Source organism: Peromyscus maniculatus, chromosome 2, assembly GCF_049852395.1.
Source record: "Peromyscus maniculatus bairdii isolate BWxNUB_F1_BW_parent chromosome 2, HU_Pman_BW_mat_3.1, whole genome shotgun sequence".
In the NCBI taxonomy this organism is placed as follows: Eukaryota; Metazoa; Chordata; class Mammalia; order Rodentia; family Cricetidae; genus Peromyscus; species Peromyscus maniculatus.
In genome coordinates this window covers 49,515,849-49,543,753 of record NC_134853.1, presented here as the reverse complement: position 1 = coordinate 49,543,753, position 27,905 = coordinate 49,515,849, and the positions used below count along the sequence as shown (strand labels likewise).

Sequence of the window (27,905 nt, the reverse complement as noted above, 5' to 3'; positions counted from 1 at the left end):
AGCACTATGACTTCCTGAATACGGCCAGCCATGTCCCCTACCTTGATGATAGTGAACTAAGACTCTGAAACTTTAAGCAAGCCCCACTTAAATTATTTCCTTTATAGGAATTGCCATAGTCATGGTATCTCTTTGCAGCAAAAGAATACCTAAGACAGAAGTTCAGCTTTCGATAGTTTTCCTGGGAGAGGTGCATTTAAGGCAAAGGAGAGTCCTATAGTCCTATAATGGAATATTATTAGCAGCAAAATTATTAATGTAGTTTAGAAGTTAATCTTGGTGTTGTACATTGTGTTTTACACTTTTAATATCCATTTTATCTTTATTTAAACATTTTATAACATATATGTAATATATATATACAATATATATATATCAGGGTTTCTCTCTGTAACAGTCCTGGCTATCCTGGAACTTGCTTTGTAGACCAGGTTGTTGGCCTCAAACTCACAGAGATCAGCCAGCCTCTGCCTCCTGAGGCCTGAGATTAAAGGTGTGTACCACCACACCCAGATTAAAATATATTTTGATCAAGTTTTAAGTCCATCCCCATCTCCTTCCTTATCTCCTTGACTTCTCCACTCATCATCCAGCCTCAGCTCTCTCCCTCACATTCTCTTTCACTTGCTCAAACACCAATAAGACAAAAAAAAAATCAACCCCCCCCAAAAAAAATCAAGCAAACCAACAACATTTAGTCTATTTTGAATTGACCATTTATTCCTGAGCATGGGGTCTGCCCTGGAGCGTGGTTGATATACCTAGTTATAGTCCATTGAGAAAAACTGATTTCCCATTTCCCAGAAAGTACCAAATACAAATAGCTTCTTAGTTAGAGGTGGGATTTTGTGCCAACTTCCCCTGCTCAGTACTGGTAATTGATCTGGTTTGGAATGTGTGGGTCCTGTGCATGCTGCTCCAGGCTCTGTGAGTTCGTATATACACCAAGTCTGTCATGTCTTGAAGATGTTCTTTTCTTGGAGTCATCCACCACTTACAGTTCTTGCAATCATTCTGCCTCCTTTTCCATCTGTATTCCTGAATCTTGAGCGAAGGGCTATGGTGAAGACATCACATTATGACTAGGTTCTCCATTGCCTCTCACTCTCTGGGCATTGTCCAGTTGCCCATCTCTATGTTAATTCCCACCTATTGAATGGAGTGTTGAGAACTGAGTGATATGCATAGAGTGATGTCATTAGGGGTCATTTTATTGCATCCATTGACCTATCCATTCTCAGTCCTCAGAGGTGTTTTAATTTGTAGCCCCCCCCCCGTGACATTTGTTAAGCATTTCCCTGCTATAAATGCTCCCCTACAATTACTATCCCTGTATTTTCTTTGTTGAGGTATCAATTTTGAGTCTTTTACCATAATGTTGAGTTTTGAGAAATCCATGCATATTTTGGATAAATGACATTTATGAGATTATCTCTTTACAAATGTTTTCTCAAGGTCAAGTAATTTGTCTTCTCAGTCCTTATCAGTGTCTTTTTCAGAGAAGTTCCTAGTTTTGAAAATCTAGCTGTTTCTCTTATTTTCTCATGGATCATGCCTTTGGCATTATATTAAAAGAAATCTATGAGTTTACCCAAATTGACCTAATTTCCAGGGAGTTTTATAGTTTGACATTTTACAGTGAAGATTATGATCCACTTTTTTTGTTTGTTTGTTTGTTTGTTTGTTTGATTTTAATGTAAGATTGTGCCAGGATAGTTTCTGTACATGTAATTGAAATTGCTCCAGAAAGGTAATCTTTTCAGCAAACACACCATTTACATCTTTTATAAAGGTAAGTTGACTAAACTTATGCTCTGGGGTCTCCATTATGTTGTCTTGATCTACTGTTTTTTTGTTTGTTTGTTTTCAACAATACCACATGGTAATCAATATAGCTTTATAGCAAATCTTGAGACAGACAGTTGTGAGCCCTTCATCTAAAAATACCTCATGCCATAGGTCTTTGACCTCTCCAAATGAACTATCAAATCAAGATTTGTTTATGCCTAAAATATACCTGGCCCATGTGGGCTGGGTTCTCATCGAAGCTATAGACAGAGATTAAAATCTGACATCACCACAATGGTAAGTATTCCGTGCCAAGTCATGGAATGCTATTCCATTTTTTTTTTTAGTTTTTTTTTATTATTTTACTTTTTCATCAGAGTTTTAGACTTTGCTACATGTATTTATTATGTTTATTTGATACAACTTACTAAAGTATTTTCTTGGGTTGCATAATAAAATTTTCACTGTTTTAAATTTCAAAATCCATTTACTCATAATTGGAATACAAGAAAACAACTAACTTTTGTGTATCAAATGTGTATATAGAAACCTCACTATCCCATTTATTATTTCAGTAAGTTTTGGTCTTTAAAAATGTCCTCAGTGCTCACTTCAGAGGTACATTAAAAATTGAAAGAATATGAAAATTTGTAAGAATTACATGAAAATCATTTCAAATTCTGTGCTGCTCACTTTGAGGATCTTTACATCTCTGTTCATTAGAGATGTTGGTGTATAGTTTTATGTAATGTCTTTATTAAGTTTTAGTATTAAGGTAATATTGGTCTCAGAATTAGATAAACTGTATGCCCTCTGATTCTATATGTGAAAGCGAGTAAAAGGAATTTGTGTAGCCTGGTGGCAGTGGAGCTTGCCTTTAATCCCAGCACTCAGGAGGCAGAGCCAGGCAGATCTCTGTGAGTTTGAGGCCAGCCTGGTCTACAGAGCGAGATCCAGGACAGGCACCAAAACTACATAGGGAAACCCTATCTTGAAAACAAGCAAACAAACAAACAAACAAACAAAAACAAAAATAAAGAATTTGTGTAATTTTTTTCCTTTAATATTTGGTAGATTTCAGCCGGGCGGTGGTGGCGCACGCCTTTAATCCCATCACTCGGGAGGCAGAGGCAGGCAGATCTTTGTGAGTTCAAGGCCAGCCTGGTCTACAAAGCAAGTTCCAGGAAAGGCGCAAAACTATACAGAGAAACCCTGTCTGGGGGGGTGGGAATATTTGGTAGATTTCACCATAAAAACAGTGGGAGACTGATACTGTCAGTTTTAGAATGTTATTACTGATTTAATTTTTAAGAGACATGGGCCTATTTAGAGTTTCTATTTCTTCAGGTGTGTATTTTAGCATGTTTTGCTTTTTAAAGAACTGGTCAATTTTACTTAGACTATAAAATTTGTGCACATAGATTTCTTCATAGTTTTTAATGTGTTGTTCTGTTGTGTTCATGAAGTCTGTGTTGATACCTACTCACTCATGCTTAGATATTGGTATTTTATTTATGTTTTGTTTTAGTGTTCAGTTAGCTAGATTGATAATTTGATCTATATGTCTGTATACAAGTACTTTTTTCATTTTTCACTATCAATTCCCTTTTTTTAAATTTAATTGCCTTTTGTACATATTGATGATGATGATGATGTCTGTGTGTGCTTTCCTTGCTTTTTTTTCTAGAGTTCATAAATTGTAAGGTTTCATGTTTTTTCTTTGAAATTCTTTTTCCTAATGTATAGTCAATACTATAAATATATTTCTAGGCCCTATTTTCATTGTATCTCACAAAATTTGATGCTTGTGCCTTTATTTGCTTTTATTTGGAAATAATTTTGAAGTTATTTTTTCCCAGAAAATATTTTTCAATTAATTAATTAATTAATTAATTAATTAATTATTATTCCCGGTCCTATCACAGTTTCCCCTCCCTCACTCCTCTCCTCCTCTCTCCTCCCCTATCTTCCACTCCTCCTTTCTCTTCAGAAAAGTGTAGGTCTCCCATGTATATCAGCCAGCAATGGTATATCAAGTTACAGTAAAGCTATTAAGGCTAGACACAGCAACCCAGTAGGAGGAAAGGGCCCCAAAAGCAGGTAACAGAGTCAGAGCCAGCCCCATATTCCCTCTGTTAGGAGTCCCATCAGAAGAAAGCAACACAACTATAACATGTGTAGAGGGCCTAGGTCAGTCCCCTGCAGGCTCTCTGTTGTTGGTTCAGTCTCTGTGAGCCCCTATAAGCCCAGGTTAGTTGATTCTGTGGGTTTTCTTGTGGTATTCTTGGCTTTCTGACTCCCAGGGACACCTCTGGGATGAGCTAGAGACCTAGTGCAGTGGAAACTCCCAGGAATCTATGAGGGTGATGATAAATAAGACTCCTAGTAATGGGAGCCACAGAGCCTAAACTGGCCCTCTCCTGTAACCAAGCAAGACTTCCAGTGGAGGGATTGGGACCCCAGCCCAGTTACATAACCTCTGACCTACAAATTTCCCTGCCCATAAGGCAGGTGCAGAAATTATGGGGTGGCCAACAAATGACTGGTTTAGCTTGAGACCCATACTATGAGAGGGAGCCCAGCCCGGACCCTGCCTGGAGGGCCAGGACCAAGAGGCTGGACAGTCAGAGACCTAGGATGCAATCAAACATGCCTGGCAAAAAAAGACAAAAGTCAATGAAATTGTTGCTAATGATTTTCTGTTATAGTCATAGATTGTTGCCTAGCTCAGTTGTCATCAGAGAGGCTTCAACCAGCAACTGATGGAAACAGATACAGAGACTCACAGCCAAATGTTAGGCAGAGCACTGGAATTCTGAAGTTCTGATGAGATTTCTTTTACACTTGTGCTGTTTAGAACTTTGCTGTTTGATGCCGAAGTGTTTGAGGATTTTCCTGTTGCTGATTTCTAGTTTTGAGTTCATGCAGTCGGAGTTGATATAGTGTAAGTCATGTCCTTTAAAATTGTTACCATGCATTTTATGACCTAGTGTATGATCTATCTTAATGAATTTTCTATTGATCCTGAGAAAAGTATATCTGCTGCCATTGGTTAAAATAATCTATGGATGCTAGTTCTGCATAGTAATGAATATCTTCAAGGATTTTCTGCCTTTTGGATTTTTTTAGTTCTGATAAAAAGTTGTTTATAAGGGGCGGGACTTTGTCCTAGGATACGTGCCCCCCCCATGGGAGTGCTCCCCTCCACCCTCACACTCAGGAGAGATGTCCCTACCCCTCACCATGACTCTGCCCCTCGACTGAGGGGGCTGTCCTATTGGCTGGGACAGTCCAGCTCAGTTACCATCCAGACAGCACACATCCTGGGATTGGGTTGGTGCACACTAACATCTACCCTTTCTATGATCTGCTGGAGTACTTGAAGGAACTGGTACTGAAGAATGATAGCCACAGGATATCCATGACTTGGGGCAACAGCAGGATATCCAAGAAGAGTGAGGGACTTGTGATGATGGTATGCCAAAGGCTTGAATCAGACCAATGACTCATTGCAATGAACATTTGTGGGTGGGGCTGATTGAGCAAAAGGGTATACTGTGTGATGCACCATAGCTCCTGTTGCTACTGTGGTGAATGGGGAGGTGTTTAAAAGATGGAGGAGTGAGGTTTCTTTTTTTTAATTTGTTTTGTTTTTCATTAATTTGGGGGCATCCCGCAGGGTTGAGGGGATGATGTGGAGGGACTGGGTAGTGAGCAGGATTGAGATGCATAATGTAAAATTATGTTTTAAAAAAAATGTTCAGCTGTAACACTTGGGAGAGCAGGCCCTGCACCTTGCCTGTGCAACACAATAGAGCCAGGCCTGTTGGCATAGGGATGGGTGAGCCAGCCCTGAAAAAAGAGCTACCCCCATTACCCGTCTGTACTACAGTGGCATGGGCAAGAGAGAGTTGTCCCTCCCATCTGCCCATCAATGCCTGAGGCAGGTGGGGGAACTGGCCCTGAGGTGACAAGAGAAGGTGAACTGTCCCTGACCCCCACCAGATGCAACACTTGGGAGAGCAGGCCCTGCACCTCACAAGGGTAGCACAATAGAGCCATCCTTATTGGCAGAGATGTGAGTGAGCCAACCTCAAAGCTGTAAGCATGGGAGAGCTGCCCCCACTACTTGCCTATCATGAGATAGTATGGTTAGGGGAGAAATGCCCCCCCTTACCCTTTGCCCCTTACCATCTGCAATAGAGAAGACACATGGGGCAACACAATAGAGCTGGCCCTGATGGTGTAGGTGTGGAAGAACAGATCCTGGGGCATGAAAGCAGAAGAACTGGCCCCTTGATCATTGCTGCAAGACGTGAATTAGGTAGCGCAACTCCAGAGAGCTCACCCTGATGGCAAGGACAGGGGAGAGCTGACAGGCAAAACAACCCTGCAGTAGCCCAGGCCCAGAACCTGGTTTAACTTGGCCCACACTAACATCCACCCCATCTACGATCTGCTGGAGCATGTGAAGGGCCTGACCCACAGACCCAAAGCTTCAGGATCTCCACAACACAGGGCAATAACAGGATATCCAAGGAGAGTCCTAGTGAAGACCTAGCATCCATAGTATGATAGAAAACAAAGGTCTCAAACCAGATCAATGACTCTTTGCAATGAACACTTGCAAGATACTCAGAGGGTTTACTGCTTGACACACTGTGTCATACTACACCTTCCATGATGAGATTTTTACCCCCCCCCCCCACTTCTCCCTCTTTCCTCTTAAATTTTTTGTACTTTGTGAGCAGGGGTGCAGGGGTGGAGGACAGATGCAAAGGGACTGGGAAATGAATGGGATCAAGACACATGATGTAAAAGACACAGAATACAAGAAAAGAAAAAAAAAGGTGTTTACATTCCCAATTGTAATGAATATCAAATTTATTTACAAATAAACATTTTCTAGATATGTGCATACTGATGTTTGCTTTTTATTATTATTATTGTATATAATTATTGATTTTATTTTAAAAATAATCTATTATTTTATCTTCTGTGTATGAGTTTTTTGCCGGCATGTGTGTCTGTGTACCAAGTTCATTCCTGGTGCCCAAAAAGGCCAGAAGAGGGCATCAGATCTTTTGGAACCGAAATTACAGACTGTTGTTATCTGCTGTGTGTAGCCAGAATGTTCCTCTGCTTCCACCTGGCCTTGTGATCCCTTAGCAGCTTATAAAATAATCATTCAGAGGCTTAATATTAATTACCAATTGCATGACCTATGGTGGGCTTCTTGCTAGCTAGCTCTTATAACTTAACCCATTTCTATTAATCTATAAGTTGCCACATGGCTATGGCATTACTGGTCTGCTGGTATCTTGCTGCCCCTTCTGCAACTGCAGCTTCTCTCTCTCTCTCTCTCTCTCTCTCTCTCTCTCTCTCTCTCTCTCTCTCTCTCTCTCTCTCTCTCCCTCCCTCCCTCCCTCCCTCCCTCCCTCCCTTCTCCCTCCCTCCCTCCCTCCTCCCTCCCTCCCTTTCTCTCCCTATCCCTCCCCTCTCCTCTCCTCTCCTTCTCTCTCCTCTCCTTTCTTTTCTCTGTATATCTGCTTGGATTTCCTACCTGCCTCTAAGCTATCTTGCCATAGGCCAATGCAGCTTTATTCATCAACCAATCAGAGCTATTCATAATCACGGCATACAGAAAGACCATCGCACAGCAGCTATGTAGGTGCTGGGAATTAAATCTCAGTGCTCTGGAAGAGCAGCTAGTACTCCTAACCATTTGGCCATCTCTCCAGCCCTTTGTTTATGTTTGTTGTTATGGTTATTGGCTCCATCAAAGTTACACCATGCCCTCCTTATCTGTGATATTTTGTCTTGTTATGGCAATATGAAGAGCATTCTGCTAGAAGCAGCACTTTCCACTAACATTCATTGTAAGATCTGATAGAATTTTTGGAAGCAAAATCCATAAATGTATGTTCTTTATTTTACCTCAAGACTGGTTGTCCCTTTGTGGGGAAAGGAAGAATCCCTGAAGGTATAAAGTCCTGAGTAAATGTGTTTTGTTGGCATAAATCAGACATATCAAGGACCAAAGCCTTAGACATGTGGCAAATTGGAAAAGCCTTCCCCTGAGGAAGACACATGGGATGGCAAAAGGCCAGTGTCTGTCCACCTGTTGACTGTGTGAGCAGAAAATGCCTACCATAACTTTCTCCCCCTAGATATTTATAGCCTGAAGACTTTTCTCCAGCAGAGACTTCTTTTGCAAGAGTAGCTAAAACTGCCTTCTTGATTCAGGTATATGCCATAAACCCTGCCATTTGGTTCAGCTAAATGAAATAACTCACCCCTCTGTTCAACTGTGTGTAATAAACACACTAAGCTTCATGACTGCAGCAGCTTCTCCATCAAGGAGCCCAGACCACCTTATGCCAGCTGTCCTATCCATGTGCTTATCTATTGCACAGTCTCTCACTGCCCCTCATCAGGATTCTGGGACAGAAGTTATGCTAGAATCTAGAATTTCTTGAGGTTTCAATATTCAGTCTTGTTAGCACAGAACATCAAGTTTACCAGTTATGATTCCACCAGAACTAAATAATACACACACACACACACACACACACACACACACACACACACACACACACACACACACACACTTCCATTTATAAACCTCTGTTACCGATGAGGTGATTTTCTACAGTAGCTTATTTTTCACTTCAGTTTGGTAATAGAAATTTGACCTATGACCTCACTTTTTCATTAGCTTCAAGAAGATTTGTTGTAAGTTTTGCACTTATTAGAATGTAAATGCTGGCCTGGAAACTAGGAACTCTGATAATTTAGTGGGCTTGTAAAAGGATAGTGCATTTTCTTATAAACAGGAAATAGTTAAAAATGGAAAATTATTATTTTATAAATACCATTAAATAGATTATTCAAGTAACATTACAGTTGAACATACCAAATAACTTGTGATAGAAAAAAACTGAATTTTATTATGTGACTTGTAGGAATTAGTTATGTCAAATCTAAGCCTCTTGTTAAATTTTATAATGTAATCAATTCCAACAACTCTTGAAAAATGCTCCTTGAAGTTAAAGGAGGACTCAGTTACTGTAAACACAATCAAATAAAAATATAATAATAATAATAATAATAATAATAACTGCAAGTCTCTCCCTTTGTTATATTTTTCTTCTTTTCTAATTTACTTTCATCAGGAATTTGTATCAGTCCTGAATTAATAGGCAGTTACTGCTCAAAGCTCAGAAATGAAACTTTACTGATGCTTGGTGCCATGAGATACACACTAGTAAGGTATTGAAAGCTAGAGACAATGCATTGGGGATATTTTACATATTTTGATAGATTATCATGAAAAATATTCTAGAAATGTTGCCTTTTCATATTAAAGCAACCCTGTGCTAAATACATCTTTAAATATCAGTTCCCCAGCTCTTCCAGATTTCAAATGGAATTATCAAGACAAATATAAGTACAATTTGTTTCAAAGATCTTGACACTATTAGGGTATTGTTTTCTTAATAATCCTTGCTGTTAAGAAAGTTACTACATGCCAAAAACATGAAAATGCTATGGTCTTGATAGCAATTCTTTTGTAAACTCCTATAAACACAAAGTTTCTCTCCTCGAGAGCAATGTAAAGAACTATTGACAGTGAAGAGAACTTTAATTTTCAAAACTCACCAATAATTGGCTCAGGCACTCCCTCCTTAAGGGGTTAGATTTTTTTTTGTTTTTGTTTTTTGTTTTTTTTTTGAGACAGGGTTTCTCTGTGTAGTTTTGGTGCCTGTCCTGGATCTCACTCTGTAGACCAGGCTGGCCTCGAACTCACAGAGATCTGCCTGTCTCTGCCTCCCAAGTGCTGGGATTAAAGGTGTGCCCCACCACCACCACCACCAGGCAAGTGGTTAGATTATTGTGGGCTTAAATGCAGACTTTTTTCCTTCCAAATTATGTCATCATATACAAGCGATATAATATCTCATAGCCAAATTCCTCCCTTGCAAGGTGGGGATAATTCCAAACTTAAAAGGTGGTTACACAATACATGGCAAAGTACAAGTGTACTATTAAATGCCTGGAATAAAGTAAGTACTGCTAAACATGCTCACTGATGTGGTTGCATTTATTATTTGTAATTCATTTATTTGTTAAAAATTTTCAAGTATTGATTAGGTACTCTACTAGTCAGGGTTCCCTAGAGGAACAGAAGTAATAGAATATACATACACCCATCTACCTATATCTATCTCTGTTAAATATTTATATCTATCTATATAAATAGTAAAAGGGAATTTATTAGAGTGACTTACCCACTGTGATTCAAACAGTCTTACAACTGTCTGGTGATAGAAAGACAAAGCATCCAGTATTTGTTCTATCAGTGAGGCTGGGTGTCTGGACCACCCCAATGTGGTGCTATAGTCCCAAGGAATTCCTACAGAGACAGTCATCTTCCATTCATGTTGGAATCAAGGAAATCCCTCACAGTAATGCCAGCTATTGGATTTAACTGATTCTGGATGTAATCAGTTAATAACCAAAGTTAGCTACCATTGTAACTTCAATTTTATATTTACCATGTTAATTGCTCATCATCTTATACCAATTTAGGTTAAAGGAACACTATTTTATCTTTTATATACACAGAACAAACAAAGAAAAAAATTCAACAACAATAAAAAAGCTAGGCCAACAAGATGGCTCAGTTGGTAAAAATTTGTCCCCAAGCTTAACAGACAACTTGAGTGTTATCTCTGGACCTACATGGAGAGAACAGACTCCTAAAAAGTGTCTTTTGAGCTCTATAAATATGCCTTGGCACATGTATATGTACACATAATACACACAAAGACAAAAATTGAAATTTAAGATGTCTCTAGTCTTATAACAATATTTTTCATCCACATGCCCCACATATTACTAAATTTAGGAATAAGTCAGTTTATATTATCATGAGTTGCTAATTTTTGCTGTTTTTATTTTATCTGAGACTAGGTTTCATATACATCCCAAGTAGGCCTTCTTCTCAGTCTTTGGAGGGGTAGAGAACTCCAGTTGTGTTTAACATGTTTACCATGTTGTCTTTAATCTTCTTTTACACTAAATGAAGTACATCCTTTTCATTTGGTAGGAAAAGCGTGTGCTTTGAACTCTGGCTGAGTGGTTTTCTCTCCTCGAATAGCTGATTCCTCAACCCATAGGATTGATTGGATTTTTCCACAGCCTCACTCTGAGTATTACTTTCTTCCATTTTTCCAGATGCCATAACAATTTCTGAGAATCACTGAGTCCTAAATAAGATAATGTTGCCTATTTTAGCACCTCGTGCTGAGTCAATGCTCAATAAATGACAGTTACCATTTTCAGTAAAATTACTTAAAATAAGGCATTTTAATTAATGAAAGTGGAATTTCTCTTATACTTAAAATTTTCCATTACAGTCTTATTTAAACTTTCTATAATTTTAAAGTCTTTTTTTTTTTCTAAAGAAAGTGCTATCAGAAATACTGAATACTACATAACCTTAGAGGTTTGGGGAGAAGATGAGGACTGATTGAAAACCTTCAAGAAAAAAATTCAATGGCAATCAGGTGTTAAAAGTTTAATTAGGAAATTCATCCCTTGCACATGGGCTAATGCAGACTGTGGCAAGCTGCTTAATTTTCAATTCTCAGGCTATTTTACATTGTCAACATTCTATTTAGTAATCTTGGGGGAAATAGCATCAAAAGCAGACAAAGAAAAATGTTTCACTTTCCTGCAGCTGACTCCCTGATTGCCTGACGTTTAGTTACATTTGGGCATCTGTCTCAGGAACTCCCATTGTCTGAAACCATATGCAAACTGAAGTGTGCTTTGGGGTACAGACAAGAGGACAGAATTGGTACTTGGATTCACCATCCAGCAGCAGTGGGAGAAGCTGGACAAGCCTAGGATACTTCATACAGTTCATTTAATGAACTGTTACTTTATTATTTTGCAAAGCTTCCGGAATGCACGTTTATGATATAAAAAATGCTTTGCATACTGCTTCATCGAAAGAGGACCTCATTTAGATTAACCTGTGACTTCAACAGCAGGTGGTCGAATGAGCCAACTGCTTCAATTACTGCTTTTGCGCATGACTTTCATGTGTTGCTAAGATTATCAGAGGAACCTGATTACATCCCCTTAGACACTATTGTTGGCACGATGATTAAGCTGTTATTTTTTTTTTTTTAAGACTGGGAAACTAAAAGGCTTTTTGGCATGAGGCAAAAGCTCTGTGTATAGAGATCAGTAAGATAGTGTGTATCATTGCCCTGTAGCTTATCTCCACATATACAGCTCCCTGGTGGATCCCTATGATAAACATTATTGGAACAATTAGCTGCTGCTGACACAGAATCCAGACACAATAGCCATGGCCAGCAGCACAGAGCCAAAAATTATGGAGCCAAAAACCATAAAAAGCAACACCAAGCCAGTCTCCCCATTCAACTGCTGTCATAAACCCCTCCCGGTGCTGTGTTTGCATAGCTGCCTTCCCCGATATGCCGCCGTTAGCACAGAGGCAGGGGCTGCAGCTCTTGCCTTTGTCTAGCCGAAATTACAAGTCATTGAATTAGTATGTCATCTTTATTGTGCTGTCATGCAGCGGAGGTGAGGAAGGCTCCCGTAATGGATGGGAGAGTTTGATGGCCTGAGAGACAGGCTCACAGATGGTTGTTGATATAAAGCAGTTTTCCCCCTTTAAAAAAGAGCAAGAAGGAAAAGGGGGAGAAGCGCAAAAAAAAAAAAAAAAAAAAATCCCGCTTAAGATGGATTGGGACTGATTTGCGATGTGATGCAGAGATAGCTGTACAAGTCTCATGTTTAAGAACTTTGTGAGTCTGGAATATAAGACAAAGGCAACCAGGGCAAACCTTACTGAGGAATGCATTTATTAGACATATAAAGCAATGTTTCACATTCATTGGTTGCTGATAGGATTATTGTGGTTCTTAGAAAATTTCTCATAACCTTTCTAAATAATTTCGAATGATTAGATAATGTGAGAAAAGTCAACTATCTTAAAGTTAGAAATGAGCGTTTTGAATATTACAGGAAATACCTAATTCTGCACTAGTGTTATTAAATCGGTTTCCTAGAAATTCTACACCGTGACTGAGAGTTTGAAGATAGTAAAAGACATGTTTTTTATTTCAATGATTTACTGTTTTTACTACTTTTTTATCTTCAGTTTCATTCATATTTTAACAGATTGTTGGGTCTTTTTGTGTCTGTGTGTCTACTAGAATCAATGAGATGCACAACAGAATATCACTTTAAAGGATAAAAAATTGTTTCTTTTGTCACAATTATTCAAAAGGCTGATACAGCCTAAAAGCAACTGATTTTTAATCAGACCGTATTTCCCAGAAAGAACACCCTTCCTGCCAGTATGCTTGGCTTAAGAAGCAAACTAATTACACCTAAGAGTTCACAGAACTTTCAGTGTGCTGATGCTTTTTGTTGGTCTTTCCCTTATACACAAGGAAAGCAGAAAAAAGCCTCAGTGGTGTGCTTTCCTATTGTATGAGATAGATGTATAGGCATACAGAAACTTTTCACAAACTAACGTACATGTGATTATTTTAAAAGGCTTCGCTCATGGCTGCAGCTGACTCAGCACTTCCTGCTCCTGCCCAGGGCTAGGGTCAAGAGTTCATTCCCAGGGCTAGGGTCTAGAGTTCATTCCTAGCACCCACATGGCAGCTCACAACTACCTTAACTCCATTCCGGGGGGGCCCAATGTTGTTGATAGGCAGTACATTCTATGGTGGACAGACATACAGCAGTCAAAACACTCTTTTAGTTTGTTTGACATACATTTTTAAAAATAGTTAAAAATGAGCTGGGCGGTGGTGGCGCACGCCTTTAATCCCAGCACTCGGGAGGCAGAGCCAGGCGGATCTCTGTGAGTTCGAGGCCAGCCTGGGCTACCAAGTGAGTTCCAGGAAAGGCGCAAAGCTACACAGAGAAACCCTGTCTCGAAAAACCAAAAAAAAAAAAAAAAAAAAAAAAAAAAAAAAAAAAAAGTTAAAAATGCATTCGGTCATATGCGGAACAATCAAGAGACATAAATCCAGAGGAACAGAATGGTAGAAATTAGCTCTGTCCATGAATGTCCTCAAGGGTAAAAAGCAAGTCCTTGTTTTGTTTTCTGTTGCTGTTGTTGTTTGTTCGTTTTGTTTTGCAGCTTTCTGGATCTTTCCAAAGCAGTATTTCAGAAAGCTATGTGAAATTAGAAGTGCGAGCTTAGTTCAGAATTAACTTTCTATTCAGCGACATTATTATATTTGTTACATGTACATTATCAGATTTTGTTTCCAAATTTTATGAACATTTCCTATTTATTTGAAGATGATGATGCTGACTTGCAATTTGTTATGAAAAGCAGCCTGGATAAGAAAGACACTGTTGGTGATTTGAGCCCATAGAATGGAAGGGAAACATGGATGGACTTTGAGGTCTCATTATGTTACCTGTTAGCTGACTACTCTTGAACTAGTTTATATGAGCCTGATGTTTTCATTAATAAATACAAGGGAGAATGAATAGCTCAGACGTATGAATAATGACAGCAAATGACCTGATCATAGCTTGGGGATGCGTTTTCCTGGTTTAAGAATTACAAATTGCAATTCATTTTTCCAGTGTTTCCTGTATCAGCAATTGGGCAGAACCAATAGATTCAGATCCTGGAAGAGGACCTGGAAGTTTGGGCATAGAAGATAAGGCAGAACATACAGAATGATCTTCTAACCAGGTGTTCTAGTTTGCCTACCAAAAGTGAGTATGAAGGCTTTCCAAGTCAGTCTGAGTATATGTGGGTCCAGCGAGCAGACTCTGGACCATGGGGCACAAGGTCCTAGCTACTGGTAGAAAAAACACATATGCACGAAACCAAGAATGTCATTAGAGTTATCATCACTTAAAAATTAGCATTGCTAATCAGAGCGGTTTCATCCAGAAACTGGTAGAAACAGATGCAGAGACCCACAGTCAAACATTAGGCAGAGCTCAGGGAATCCTGCTGAAGAGAGGCAGGAGGGATTGTAATAGCCGGAAGGTTAAGAACATCCCAAGAAAACCCACAGAATCAACAACTAACCTGGGTTCATAAGAGGAGCTCACAGAGACTGAACTGACAACCAAGGAGCCTGTGTTGGATTGACCTAGGCCCTCTGCATATATGTCACAGTTGTGTAGCTTGGTCTTCTTGCGGGACTCCTAACAGTGGGAGAAGGGGCTGTCGCTGACTCTTTTGCTGGCTTTTGGGACCCTATTCCTCATATTGGGTTGCCTTGCCCAGCCTTAATACAAGGAAGGCAAGTTGCTTAGTCTTACTGCAACTTGATATGCCACGTTTTGTTGTTATCCATGGGAGGCCTGCCCTTTTCTGAAGAGAAACAGAGGAGGAATGGGTAGGGATTGGGGTGGGGGGGAGTCCGAGGGAATGTGGGGGAGAAGGACTGGAAAGAGAGGAGGGAGGGAAAACTGAGGGTTGGATGGAAAATAAATTAACAAATAATTAGCATCTTTGAGTCTGTTATAGAGACAATGACAATTTACTCTGTACAAAAGACAATTTCTGTTATACATAATACTGAGCTGAATTAACATAAATATGTACATCACCAAGATAGATTTATCTCTGAATTGGTGTTGGGATAAGATGGTTTCCATAGAGAATTCCTGAAAAACCTGTGAGCAAGGAGATAGGGTGGATGGAGAAGGTCCAAGAATGCTGAGATAGATCACTACTTTTGCCACAGTAAAAAGGCGAAATTACTCAGTGTTTATAGGTGCCAAAGCATTTTGTTACATACCTTTCTTTCTTTCCCTTTTGATTTCATCCTTCTCATAAAATCTTAATTAATTTCCTGGATGAGAACTAAAATAAAGCCAAGGAACAAGAAAATTTGTGTGTTCATTTTAGTCAAAGGGGATTGTTATTTAAATGTCAAAAAATAGGCATATCTGTATTCTGCTGTTCTAGAGTTGTCTTGAGTAGTGTTTTAATGGTTAGGTCACAGGTTATATGTGATATAAACTGATTTCAGCTTAGTCATCTTTTCTATTTTTTTCTTGTAGCCTGAAACTCGATCTTTCCCATAAATGCTGGGGCTCCACTGCTTTTGCCTCTCTGGGCATCATCTCCTTTCTTTGGGCTTTGCTTCTTACTTACGAGGTGACTGAGAACTAGACAGTGATTTGAAAAGACCACAGAATCAAAATTTCGTCAAAATTAGCTGGATTTGATTTAGCAATTATAATAATAAGCAATACTAAGTAGGTAATGTCATCATCTGTCAGTGTTATTTTTATTCACTAATTGTATAAACTGTAAGTGAATGCATCTTGGACCACTGCAAAAATGAATGTAGGTTTTCTCTACATCTCTATCTCTCTCTCTCTTCTCTTTTTCTTTTTGTGATTTCTCTGTTTTTAATGCTATCGCCTCCTATGAAACATTTTTATGCTAATACTTGTAAATGTATTTCAAGTCTCAGCTTTGTCACTGAGTTTAATAATAGTTATGTAACATTAATATTTCCCTAAGTCAGTCACTAACATCTTTCTCAGTCCTTCCTTGTATATTATGAGACTCTAATTATCCTACACTTCAATATTCAATTGTAGAGAGGGAACCAAAACTTAACTTGTAACTGGAGGATTGCCCAGTCACTTTGTAGAATGTCTTCAAGATTTTATGATAATTCCTCATTCTAAGTATGTCCATCTTCTATCTCCCTTAGACCAACAACCATCTTTAGTCTCTTTTTGCTTCTTGTTCTTGGACATTTTCTAATCAGTACAATCTAGTTCCATGCCATGAATATCCCCCTACACATACACCCTTAAATACACCCCTAATCATACAACCCCTACACATATACCCCCTACACATACACTACCTACAATATACCCCTACACATACACCCCTGCACATGCACCCCTGCACATACACACACCTGCCGTGTTTTCTCTCACAGTATTAATCTGCTAGGGCAAGCCACCTAACATTTGATATCTGCACTGAAAACAACCTCTGAGGAACCCTCCCTTCTCCTACAATTTCTCCTTTCCTTGGCTTCTCCCTGGTCCCTCTCAGAACGTTAGAGGCTTCTTGCCTTTCACGAGTTTCAAATATCTTCCCTGGTTGATACTCAAAAACATTTGTATCTTGGTAATTTTCTTTTTAATCATTTGCATAAAACTTGTACAAAGAGAGACTCTAGTTTAACAGGCCCATTCACGTTTTAAATATTTTTTTAGATAATTACCTAATTACGATATTTATCTTTTTCATTTCTTTTCTTCAAACTCTCCCATATACTCATTCTCACTCTCCTCCAAATTAATGGCTTGTATATTTATATGTATATACATATATATTCCTAAATATGACCTGTTCAGTTTCTAAAATTATACCAGTATGCATGTTTTCAGGGCTGATTTTTTTTTTTTCCTGCATAGGAAAAACCAGCCAGTGTGCTTCTCTGGGGAAGGGCACCTCTCCTGCTTCTGGCTTTCTGTAGTGGCCTGTAGTTCTTTGTTTAGGACTGAAGCCTCATAGGCTTTGCTCCAAAAGGTTAGGCTTATCCATTGGTGTCATTCTTGTTTAGCTCACGTATGGTTACTCCCTAAAGGTAGAAGGTAAATCCCTATTGCAGAAGACACCATGCATGTCAGACACAGGGTTCAGAGAACTCTGAGCAGGAACTGACCTGAATGGCCCCTCCCTGAGAATTATCTTTTTGGTATCAGAAGGCACCATACAAGCTTCCAAAGAAGGGAGGTGACCAATAGTTCTATTCAGCTTTGATACCTATTTAACAGATCAGCAACCATTATGGCATCATAACCCTAAGGTTGCAGTGGGGGCTCATGGTAACCAACAGCTCTCTAATGGTACTTAACCACCTGCTCAACAGGAGGGATACCATTCCTGTTTCTGGAAACCTAGCAAATTACCCAGTGTTAATGAAGTCATGATTATTGGAGGGGAATCTACAGTGACTGATTTATTATGGTATGTTGCTAGGCTGTGAGGTTTGAATGAAAATGGCCCCCATAGGCTCCTAGGGAGTGGCCCTATTTGACTGTGGCCTTGTAGGAGTAGGTCAGGCCTTGTTGGAGGAGGTGTCATGGGTAGTAGGTTTGGGGGTTTCAGTAGCTTAAGCCAAGCCCAGTCTCTTTTCCTGCTGCCTGCTGATCCGATGAGAACTCTTTGCTCCTTCTCCAGCACCATGTCTGCCTGTGTGCCACCACACTTCCTGCCATGACAGTAATGGACTAAACCTCTGAACCTATAAGCCAGCCCCATTTAAATGTTTTTCTTTATAAGAGTTTCCATGCTCATGATGTCTCTTCACAGCAATAGAAACCCTAGCTAAGACACAGACTAACTTAGCATATTCCCTAACAATAGCATATAATCGTGCGTCCCTACCTGTACAGGTAAGTGTAGTTTTCACTGCCCAGCCACTTCTCAGAAGTTAGTGCATGCCCATACATGCAGTGCAGATGTAATTTCTTCCCCCAGTTCTCATACTGTCATTTGTTTTCTCTGTGACTTTTACTTGCCAGCACTTTTTGTTCAATAGCCTTTACCATGTTATAGATCTCTAAAGATTATCTTCTCCCCTTTCTCCAGAAACTCTGTCCCTGTTCAAGCTTAAGCTCTTGGTGAGCCAGATATGATTCAGTTATCATTACATTATCAAAATACATCACTGTAATTTCTTAGCAATACTCAATAACTATTATTTTAATGCAGAGAATTATTAAACCTCAATGCTTGCCTTAGTACATGCTTCTTGAAATTCCGTGGTCAGCTTAATTGGTAGAATTAAAAGGTTTCAGACAGCTGAATGAAATTATGTTGTAAATTCTCAAAACTATGAAATCACTGATTTTTTTAATGATTTTTAACTGTTTGTTGAGACTTGCATTCTGAATGCTGTCCTTTAGTTTCACATTTTGTAACCTCAGATAGTTGTCTCTATGAAGGAATTATACAGTGTTAGAGAGATGGATTTCAAAATTAGCAGGTGAGATTCCAGCAGACATATGTTCAGCTATAATCCATGAATATAGAGGCAGCTTCACATTTTACGTTGAGAGCAATTGGCAAAATAGTTAATGGAATTGACACCAAGAAAAAGTAAGTTGTTTAACTGAGGGCAAATGAAACAAAAGACTAAATCTCTATCAGGAAGTGCAGTTCAAATATAGTGTTGTTTAAAATGTTGTACTCCAACCTCATGGACTTGCTGAAGATGAGGGAGGGGCAAAGGAATAGAAAATACTCAAGGAGGTTGAATTCACCCCCTGACTTCACACTCAGATAAACTTGCAAATGCAATTGGTTTATTTTGTATAAATAAGCAAGAATGCTGGAAGAAGCTAAATATCTTCATAAAACAAAACATTATGATACCAGAAACCCTTAGGAATAGCACTAATGCTTTTAAATGAAGGTTTTATTTGTCTCTGAGCTGCAAAAAGGAGTCACTAATGAGATGTCATTTAAATTCTAACACCTGTTTAATGGCAGTTTTTCTCTATCCCCAAAGAGTAGCTGTTTATGAATGTTTGCAGCTTTCCAAGTGTATCTACAAGAATTGTTTTTCATAAACAATGTGTGCTTCTTGCTCACATGCTCCAGCTGCATTATTACAGCGCATGATAAAAATGGTCGGCTGTGGCATGTTTTTGTTAGATGGGTTTCAAATACTGAAAGTTAAAAGTTAAGATTTTGTGATCTTATAGCAAATATTCATTAGAAACTTCATGTTTACAGATACAGTTAGTGTACAGAGCTATAAGACAAACATGATTTCCAGTTGTATTCTTACTGAAATAAGATGGAAAATACTATGATGGAAAATGTGCCCACACATTTCCTGCTCCAAGAACACAGTGTTATTCATAAATGAGCATACATGCAGAAGAAATGTTTCTTGAGGTTTTTTTTTTTTCATCCAACAAGTCAATAGATGGAATGTCAGAATGAGACTATATCATCCTTTTCTACTACTTTTATGATTTTTCTCATATAAACAATTTCCTTGTTAAGAAAATTTCAAAACAAAAACAAACAAACAAAAAAAAAACAGCCCACAATAACCGTTGAAATGCTCCTGTATGGTTTCTCTCAAAATTAATCAGAAGAAATAACAAATATTCTATGGCCAAATACATAAAAAAAATCTACTAGAGAAAGTATTTTCCTTCAATGTCTGACTCTTTTTGTGGTCTCACTTTTGAACAAACCATTCTCATGGCTATTGTCCACTAATAGTAATTCAGCACAAGTAATACATAAATGCACTCTTAACGATTCACTTTTATCTAGAGAAATTCAAGTGTAAATTTCTTGAAGTAGGAATTTTATGAAAATGAGAATATGAAATCTCAAAGGTGATTCCTTCTGGGAAGGCTGTGAGACCCTTGTTTTAAGAATGTGCATCTTGTACCTGGTAGGACCGTAGTTGTTCCCTTCACATGCTGGATATGAGACAAAGCAATTCTTGTTTGTAAGTAAAGCCGTCTTGTCCTGGGGAAAGGTGAGACCAGGGTCCCATGGAGGAAATCTTCAGAGCTCAGGATTTAAGATGAGTTTACTAAGCTTACTGAAAAGAGAAAAACTAAGTCATGACATGCTCCACGTGTGGACCTGGACAGCTCTATAAAACCTAAGTGTTCTGCGTATTAAAGGAAGAAGGAACAAAATTGTCTCAGATGTGATTATATTATGCTGAAAACTAGTCTACATTTCTTCCTCGCAGTCATTATTTTTCCAATTTCTTAGTGCCAAATCAGCTACTCTCCCCTCTGAAGATCTTGTCCTCTTTGAGATTCTAGTCATTGAAAGAATTTTTTTCAATGAGCAGAACAATGCGATCTTTCTTTTTTTAGTGTTTAAAAATGCTCTCTACCTTCCCTCTCTTCCTTTCTCTCTGCCTCTATATAATCATACAAATATACATAAACATGTGCTGGAGAACCGGAAAACATCATGAGTTCTGGGTTTATACAATTTTTATTTATAGGTGGAATCTCACTGTTTAATCTGTGTTCTAATTACTCACAGGATTTATTCACAATTGCTTGACACACACTTCATGCTGAGCCCAGGGAAATAAGCATATTCTTTTTTTTTCCTGTTGCAGCTCTTTCCTTGACTTATGAAAGCCAAATATCCATTCTGTATGGAGAGATGAATCAGCAATCCATATAATATCTATTCATCATACATATTTCACAAGGAGGATATTGTGGTGACTGCAAAGTTCTTACAAAAAATAATATGGAAATCCGGAACTTGATGTGGAGTGTCAGAGAGCCTCTTACTATTATTTACCTTATCAGCTTTTGCTTTCTGAAATCAATGGAAGGGCATCAAGTTCAGCTAATCCATATTTCTGAGTATGAAATTGAATTTATAGTCTGTAGTATGTTGACTACCGCTCGCATTTAAGGCATAATTGATTTTTATTGAAAAGCCAGCAGGCACATCAAAAATTTCCACAAACCACAAGGATGTTAAATTTTACCCTGTTTAGATAATAGTGTGGCTTTATTTATCCTTTAAAATGAAGCTTTTATATTTATATCAGCAAATGCCATGGAAGTGTGACTGATACCTTGTGAAACCATAAATCCATGGTTCTGTAAAACTGTGCTGCACAGAAATAGCAACTTTATATTTCAAAGGTAAATGTCTATGGTTGGTTTGTTTTAAGGATAAATGGATAAATGGAATAATAAATCTAGCACCATATCATGTCATATGGCAACATTCTTTCCCCTGAAACAACAGCTTGTACCAGTTTTTCTTTTTTTCTCTTTCTCTCACATTCTTTCTGAGTTTCATTTTATCTTCTGCTTTACACATTATGTAGTTTGTTTGCAGAGTCTTTATGCATATGTTATTCTTACAAAAGTATATTTTTTTAAATCAATCATTAATCCTAGCATGTTATGCTTTGTTAAGTTTCATTAAAATGCCCCCAGCCCATATGATAAGCCGATGTGCTCCACCTCTATATCTTTAAATTTTAGAATGAAAATATTAGTGAATACCTTTGTCATAGAATTCATGAGCCTAACATCAAGAGTTGTGTGGACTTAAACATTGGGCTTTGTCTCTAATGGGTATGACATCATAATGACATGGATATGAGATCATAAATGTCATAGGTTAGGTTTTCTTTGAACCCTCCAAAATTACAACAGTATTTACATGGAGGAATCAGGATACATTGTATAGAGTTTGGGAAATGTATGGGATGTATTAGGTCTTTGTAGGAAATAGATTGTATCCAGGGCCTCATTGACTTGTGCTAGCCAAGGGAGGGTAGACATTCGTGACCAGAAGAAAGGTCAACTCATTGAGAGATCCATTGTCCTGTGCTTATCGGGCTTTTAAGCATCTTATGAGGCAGACATGCATGTAGTTGAAATACCTACTTACCATTATCTATACTTATACCCCATTTCCATTTTAGACTTAAGATATTTTAAGTTTTTATTTTACTTTGTTTTTAGTTATGCGCTCTGTTTGTATATATAGGTCTGTGCGTGTTTGAATGTAGGTGCCCACAGATTCCAGAAGAGGGGATGGCAAGCTCTGGAGGTGGAGTTACAAGTAGTTGGGAGCAGCCCAATGTGCATGCTGGGAACCAAATTTAGGTCCTCTACACCAGTATATGTTCTTAACTGCTGAGTCCTCTTTCCAAACTTATAATTACAAACTTTTAATATGGCCTAATATGCCCTAACTTTTCTAGGAATCAAACTTAATGCAAATTGAGAGAAATTGTTTTGAATTTCATTCATTATTGGTCACCAATGGCAGCTGTTTATAGTATTGTTGCATCAAAATAATGACTTTACTTCAGCTTAATTGGTAGCTGATGCTTCTAACAAACTTAGAATAGTTCTTGCATATATACCAGTGGTAGACTCCATGTCTCCCTTATACAAGAGGTTTTAAATGTTCACATTTCAAAATATATACTGTTTTGCTATGATGTACTTTCTTTTTTTATTACCTTTGTTTTATAGTTGGGACACAGGCATGGTGTTGGGGGTTTTTTTAGTGATAGCCTCAACATAGCTGTAGTATCTATGAATTTCATTTCACAATAGTAAATGAAGTATAAAATACTTGCAAAAAAGTAGGTACCAGATCTGTTGAGGTTGAAAGCAGCCACCTTTTGATATCAAGGAACACATGCATTAGTTAGAAAGTTTCAATGGCAAATCTTGAGGTTATTTTAATACAACAATAATTTCCAATGAGGAAAATAGTGTCTCTGAGGGCTTTAAATATGTACCAATAAGCATTTAGTGCCTATATTTTTCTGTGTATGTATGAAGAGTGCTCAAAACAATTTGTCATATTCACAGAAATAAAATGATGAAACATAAAGAGATTATACATTAATCTCTCAGGAGTAAACCTGGCAGGGAAAAGCAGTATAACTTTCACAAAAGCAGGTACTATCAAAGCAATGTTTGACAGGCTTAGGGACAAATCTTGTTAATAAGTAAGAGGATTTGTGCTTGGCTCTGTCACATGCCACTTTGAAAACCTACCTACAAACTGTCTACAGATTTCATGCCCATCTTCCCCTCTGTGCTGTTCCAGGGTGTTTTACCCCACCATTTCTCTCTACTTTAGCTGGTGGTATTATTTACTAGCTTTTATGAGAATGGCGTGTGTATGATGACTTTGTGGTAGATCTATAGTTAACACAATATTTGCTGTATCATTTCATTTTTATTTAACGTTTTGTTGTAGGACATTTTTATATCTTTTGTCAGTATTAGATATACAAAATGCCTTATTGATGTGAAGAGAAAGCAAAGCAAAGTTTATTTTAATTGCTAATTTTAAAATAAAGTTTTATTTTAAAAACTAGTATTAAAATATAAATAGTAAACTATATATGAAGAAAATGTGTTGCTCTTTAATTTTAGATATGAATTTTTAACTAAATCAAGATACTTATAAGAATTCAAAAGTTTTCTAAGGTGTTTTCAAATGAGTTTTAATTCTAAAAACTGGGTCATTTCTAGTGTGGGACTTGATCTGGGTGTCTCATGACATTTGCATTTGCTGTTGCTAGAGCGGGCAGTTTCTGTAGACCATCTTCCAGTCTATAGATTGATGTGATGCAGTGCTCTTTTAAGAGGAACTGGTCCTCTTAAAACACATATCCTAGGACAAAAAGACTAATTGGCAGACTAATTGTGTCACTCATGAATATCAAAGATGTCAGAACTATAGGATTGGAAATGATTTCTGGAGGACCAGCAGTACTCATGTGACAGCCTTCTCTTTGTTCAACTTTAAGCACAGAACAAGGTTGTCCTTCCACAGTACTCAACAGCTGGATGAAAAGGAAAAACAAAGCTGATGTGCCAGATGGTTTATCTGTATCCTATCTAACATCTGGGTATTTTTTAAACATTTAGATGATTGGCTGAGTTTTCATTTTACATCTGTATACTTTTTGGCACTTCTTTGATTACACATGCTGTGCTTATGCATTTGCATGTGTGCGTTGAAGAAAAAAAAAGTCACCAGTAACTCAGACAAAACTTTCCAGGAAAAAAAAAAAAAAAGAGCAGCGAGCTTTGTGTGCAATCAAATTTCTCTGAAGTTCCAAATCTGAAATGAAGACTTGGATGCTGAAGTTCAAATTTGAACATTTCTGAAAGACAGTGACAAAGTATGAAAGGCATGACAGCCTCTTATGGTTTCAACTCAAATATCAGTAGACACCAGACATGACTCTCTGGAAGGGAATCAGAGGCTACTTGGGTAAAGTTAGTTTATTGCCTGGGCATCTTACCTATGTTGACAAAGAAAAAATTCAAGATAATATGTTTACAAATATTCTTTCTTAGAAAAGAATTTAAGTGGACATGTGACTTTGAGCCCTCACATAAAATGGCAGGTGTGGTGATATATTGTGTGCCCTAATAAAATTTGCTTGAAGATCAGAGAACAGAACAAGCCACTAGATTCAACATAGATGCCAGGCAGTGGTGGCACACATCTTTAATCCTAGCACTCCAAAGGCAGAGATCTGTCTATATCTGTGTGTTCAAAGACACCCTGGACTACATGAGATTGATTCCATCTAGGAGAGAAAACAGAGCCAGGCAGTGGTGGCACATACCTTTAATCCCAGTACTTGAGACCTCATGCCTTTGCTTGGGAAGTATACACACCTTTAATCCCAGAAAGTGATGGCTGGGTGAGAAAGGTATTTAAGGCGTGAGGAGACAGGAACTAAAGGCTTTTAGGCAGAAGCGTCCCTTTCAGCTAGAGGATTTTTTGGCTGGAGCCTTTCAAGGGGGGATAAAAGAGGATTTCAGTCCAAGGATTCCTGGAATTGGTGAGGTGAGACATGGCAGTGGCTTGTTCCTTTGTCTTTCTGATCTTCAGGCAAATTTTATTAAGGTACACAATATATCACTAGAGCCACAGGTCTTTTTGGCATGATTATCAGAGAATGCCAAGCAAGCAGGTACATAATTGTGGTGCCCATTTAAGAAGGTACAAAGATTTACATTTATTGTGGCTTTTGAACTTTTAAGGCACTTTGCAGTTATGATCCCATTTTGTGTAAAACCCTTCCAAAATCTAGGGCTTCTTGGTGTTGATTTAGACAATTTCCATTTTTGGTGAGTAGAGAAGAAAGTGAGAAAGGGACTTCTGTGGGGCAAACCTACTAGGGTTTTGTATTGTAACAGGTGACTTCATGTTCAATATGTATTTTCTTAAATTCTCCGAAGTTAGCTATAGTGAGTTGGGTTTTAACTATTGTTTCAGCTGAATTGTAGTCATATGTTTATCTTTAGTCAATTCATTTGACTAATTTCAGAGATGATATTCCTTACACACAAATAAAATGGGACTATCTACCCCATAGTCTTATTATAAAAATTGAGATTTTTGCATGCTAATACCAACAAACTGCCCAATATTTAGCATAATGGCTGCCCCATGCTCTCTGACATTTTAGAAGTGAAAAAGTGGAGGCCCAGAGAGTTGACAGTGATCATAGAAGTAGGATGCCCCTGAAGAAAGGAGTTGAGTCACATTTATATCAGTCTCAAATGATACTCTGCTCATCATTCTAATATTAATTATTTATGAGAACAATTGAGATTAATCCAAAAATAGCACATCTTTAGTTACATCATAATTTCACATATTATCACTTCTCATTATCAAACTATGACTACAACATAATAGAGCAGTGCGCAGCAGTAGCAAAACTGATGCTACCTTGTCTTCCTATGAGCACAAGAGTGAGAAGTACTGGACCCAAATCTCCACCTCCTTTGGTGCACTATGTTTCATTGGAGACAACACCTTCCTTAAAGGTGACTGGTCTAGTCTTCACTCTGACCCTAATGCCTATATGTGGATGATGTGGTTTAACTAGAACTATTTTCTGGAAAGGAGCAAACACAAACCCTATCCATCAGGAATTTTCTGTCCCACAGAGATTCTCAGACAAGTCCTTGATTACATGATAAATTATTATAAGCTAGAGTAAAATTAAGTTGCATTTGGAGGGCATGACAAAACATAGAATTACAGCAAGAGGCATCCTAGAAACCCTTACAAAGAAAGTACCATTGAGAGGCCTCAGGCAGGGCCTGGTGTTGGTACCCACCGCAGCAGATTCCTAGGGTAGGAGGGCAGAGCATGACTTTAAAAAGCAGCTCTACATTTTGAGAGCACATGGGCACGGCACGTTTAAAAAAGTATAGTGATAGAAGATACTGAAATCATGTATCTAATTCACCCCAATTGTAGAAATCTTTATGAAGACACTGAATTTTAGCTGATAGCCATGAGATAGTTTTGAATTACTCAACCATGAGTTAAAGTGATGATTTAAAAGTAACTTCCCTGGAGAAGCCTATTTTCTCCAGCTATCAACATTGTTTAGTGGCCTGTAGTTTTCTGTCTAGGGTTGTAGCCCATGAGATTTCCACCTTCCATGTTAGCATGTTGATTTTTATTATCCTTGTTCATTTCATGCTTAGGTCACCCTCTTGTCAAGACTTTATGGGTGTAGTGTTCCTATTATTTCTAGGAGAAGCAGTCTCACTGTAGACATCCTGCTTTTTCAGCTCTTAAAATCTTTCTAAGGTCTGTTTCCTGAGGGAATATATATTGTCCCTAAAGCCATATACATGTAAATAACATTATATGGAACACACACACACACACACACACACACACACGAATATATATATATATGTATATATATATATACATATATATATATATATATAGTAAATTTGTGTAATATGTACAAAATTGTAACATATGTATGTTGCCTCTCTTTAATTACCTTAATAGCCATCTATTGTTCAAATGTGTGTGTGTGTGTGTGTGTGTGTGTGTGTGTGTGTGTGTGTGTTCTAATATCTTTGTGACTCTCACAGGAAACTTTTGGGGATGGATTAACAAATATCATCAGATTGCATCTGAACCTTGTAGTTAATAGTTCTGCTAAGTAATAATTAGCCATGTGCTAATCAAAAGAAAAATTCTAAAGAGGCACGAATTTGGAAAATACAAATAAAATCATAGAGATTGTTCGACAGGGTCATTCACAAACTTCCCTATAATGTCTATTATATATTTCCAAGGTGGGAAGTGCGTGGTACTGTACTCCTGACTCTGTGGCCATAAAACCTCTATGATTTCCATTTTCTGACATCAGAAACTTATGAAATGTCTATTATTATTATTATTATTATTTTATAAATTCCTGTCGTACTATGCTACTCAATTCCCTTGTTTCCCAGTTCTAAACGATTCCTATGGAATTTAAATGGCATTATTTACCTCAATGCCTAAAGATCACATGAACCAGACGAGTTAGAAATCTGTGCACTGGGGTCACTAATTGCTGCTACTGTTTGTAGTTATAGTAGCTGATTATCAAAGGAGAACTGTTTCTTGTGATGGGCTGTAATTCTCTTTGATTTTTGGCACTTTTTAGAAGGAAGAATGCACAGAGTAGTGAGACAGGATAGGTCATTAGATTAGACAGCAG

The 27,905-nt window shown here is 38.0% G+C and overlaps 1 long non-coding RNA gene across 1 annotated transcript in view; it reads left to right on the top strand.

Moving 5' to 3' along the window:
- LOC121827182 (uncharacterized) overlaps positions 1 to 27,905 on the top strand; it is a 136,702-nt gene that overhangs the window by 54,200 nt on the left and 54,597 nt on the right. Inside the window, exon 4 of the long non-coding RNA XR_013049033.1 lies at positions 14,449 to 14,633. This is a non-coding gene — a long non-coding RNA (uncharacterized LOC121827182). The remainder of the gene's footprint in view (positions 1 to 14,448; positions 14,634 to 27,905) is intronic.